Source organism: Magnolia sinica, chromosome 8, assembly GCF_029962835.1.
Source record: "Magnolia sinica isolate HGM2019 chromosome 8, MsV1, whole genome shotgun sequence".
NCBI lineage: Eukaryota > Viridiplantae > Streptophyta > Magnoliopsida > Magnoliales > Magnoliaceae > Magnolia > Magnolia sinica.
The window spans coordinates 86251732-86255229 of NC_080580.1; positions in this window are offsets into that span (position 1 = coordinate 86251732).

The window sequence follows — 3498 nt, forward strand, 5'->3', positions numbered from 1 at the left end:
CTTGGATTTAGGTTACTCTTTTCACAATCAAAACTGAGTATATTCAGTGACAAATGCATTCAAAGAAGGTGTTTAGTTAGTGAAATGATGAATGGGTTGGGTCTTTAATATGAAGCAATGCCGGTTAATTATGACAACGAAAGAACAATCAATTTGACAAAGAATTCAGTTTACTATTGTAAAACTAAACGTATTGATGTTCATTATCATTTTATCTGACAGGTGCTTAAAGAATACGGTGTTACTCTTAAGAAGATCCACACGAGCATTAATCCTGTGAATATGCTTACAGGGGTGGTTCTTGTAGAGTAGTTTAAGTTTTTCTCAATTTCTCTAGGTCCGAAAAAAGTTTAACAAAGACGGAGTGTGCACGAGAAGCGACGACAATGGTGAAACTATGATGGAGGTCATTAGAGATGGAGCTTAGAACTGTAGTTCATGATGATTAAAGCCATGGTGAAGATTTTTGTCTGGATGTCTTCAATATGTATAGAAATATGAGAGTTTGATTGACTGAACAGCCTGCTTGATTGATCGAGTGAACCTCGGATTATACAAATTGGCCTTTGGACATTTCTAGACAGGTTCGATCAATCGACCTGGGAGGTTCGAGCAATTACTATTTTTAAATAATATTTGTAAACTCTCTAGTCCCTTCTGAGCATGTTCGAGCGATTGAACATATAACTGTCGATCGATTGAAGGTTTCTCAATCGATGCTTAGATGACAGCACGTAATTTTACGTAATTACGTGAATTATTTTTTATTTCGAGTGTTACTTACTTCTATAATTTATGATTCTAACATTAAGTTAATAAAGAATAAAAGAAAAAGTATTGCTCAAATTAAATATTCCTAAATTATCAACAGTCTTATGAGTGTTATACACTACACAATGTCTAATATAGCCTATGCAGTAAAAACAATTAAGCAAATACACTAGTAACCCTGAAAAAGAACACTGAAAAGTATTGGTTAGATGTATAAGATATCTAAAGGGTTCAATACATTATAAGTACATTATGCGAAATATCCCGCTGCACTTGAAAGATATAAAAATACAACATGAAACTTGGATCCAAATGAATATAAATTAGTTATAACCTAGATCTTTACCCTAGGAAGTGGATTAATCTCTTAGAAGTATAAAAGCACAAACATATATACTCATTTCTTTGTAAAATCTGAGTTTGTAACTCTCTTATCAACATAAGAGGAAGTTAAGTGGATTAAAATATATTAATAGATATACGAATATGAAACAATCCTATGTTGACAATCTTACTTTGATATGATAATCAAATAGCTATGCTAAAAGTGAAAATTACAATGAAAAATCCAGACAAATGTGTTTAAAGCACAATTATATAAGAGAACTTATCAATGGCATCATCATTACCATTTAAAATATAAAATAAAAGAAAATTTAACAATTTTTATTATTATCTAAAAGACTAGGCAAAGATCTAATTATTTCCTCATTGAGGAGAATTGGACTGCAGGCCTAATTATAAAGTGGATTAAGTACTTGGAGGATTAATTACTCTCATTTAATTCAATAAGGAAATCAATTATTTGAAAGTACTATTTTTTATGATTTTATTATAAGAAAAATTCATTTCCTATGAAGATAGCGCAAGTGTTGCGTAAAGTACTAGCTTGATATTTACAACATATTAATGAGTTGTAGATTAATTCGAATTGAGATGGAATGTTGGACAATCCTTGCATAACTCACCAATCTGAATGTGAAAACTAGTCACTTTTTTTTATGAGATATAGGTCATCTCTAAAGCACATAATAATACTAAGATTGGGCATAATCTTTTAAAGTACCAACTGAGAGTACTTAATCTCTTTAGTTGTATGTGTATGCATGATATTAGTCTAATTCACCTACAAGAATTCTTAGTTCAAGGTTTCTTTGCTAACATTTTTCAATTAATTTTGACTAGTACATAGTATCCAAAAGACATCACCATTTATACATAACTATTCTATATGTATAAATTCTTAACACTCATTTTATTTTTATTTTTTAAAAATTGAAATATTGTTGGCTTGGTTTTAAAATTTTTGTACGTAATTTTTACTTTGAAAACTTATCAGGCGTTGGAAGTGAAGTTGAAACGTAGTTTGTATATGGACATTCCTATATAAATATTACTTTAAATTTCACTACTCGATTAAGGGCTTGTAAATGTAAGTAAATGGGAAATGGATTTGAAGGTAAATGAATTGGGAGTAAATGGCTTATACAACTATATTTGGATGGGCGCAAATGAGATGCATTTGAAATCAAAAGATTCTATTAGTATGGGAGTTATGAGAGGAATTGGAATACATTTGAATTTTTTTAAAAATATATTCACAGGAATATATGTGATATCTTAAATCTGCTTTAATATCCCAACTTAGTGTATATATATGTGATATTTAATAGAATGATTGTAATAAACCCATTAAAATATATACCTTGGCAAAAAATAAGGAAATTTTAAGCCTCAGGTAGACGGCAAATGAAATGATCACAGACGAGCAACTTGCCAACATTTTTTAACCATCCATTTAAATGGTCATCCTTTGGATGGTTTTGATCATTCTTTTGGTGTGATTTTAGTGATGTAGCTGATATTTCGATTATTTTAGAGTATCATTAGCGTGACATGTATATGGTGGACATGTGCATAATGATACATTTGTTTACATGTGCAACTTTTCAAGGGAGCTCAAAAAGGCATTTCACCCCATTCTCTTCCAAATCCTCCGAGGGGATTTCATTTACATGCACATTTACTCTCATTTCATTTACATACATTTACTTTCATCCAAACACATCTCAAATACAATTTACCTCAATTTACTCACAATTCCACCAATTTACCTCCATTTACTCCCATCCAAACAACCCCTAAAGTAAATGGTGGTCTAGCAAGGTATAAAGCATTGAGTTGCACATGTGCACTTGCACCTACAGACAAAAGGTTATAGGGTTATTTGTGTGCATTGTGAAGATTTAGTGGCACACTTGACACTTGACACTCGGCGATGGGGCTAAGTTGGGCTATTGGGCCTCCATCATGACTTAACTATTTTTTAGACGGAACTATTTGTTGAATCCTCAAGCTTGATGAGGCAGATGAAAGGTCATTGATCTCTAAGCCTACTTAGTAAGTTAGAGTGTCTCTTAACCTAGAAGGATGTAAAAATCATTGTATTGGAATTATGCATTATATTAATTAGGGCTGTCAACGGGCTAGGCCTAGTGTTGGCCTCGACCCGAATTTTGAACTGCTTCAGGCTAGGCTGAGCCTATTCAGAATGTTGATTTTGGCAGGCCCAAGCCCAACCCATTGACAGCCCTATAGTATTAATTGCATATATAAATTTTTTTTTTCCATAGATAAAGATTAATATAGGTACTTTAACCACTTCAACTACTATTTCTTTCTTTTTCTGCTTGTTTTGGACATCTAGAGCTAAGGTCAAGTATTATG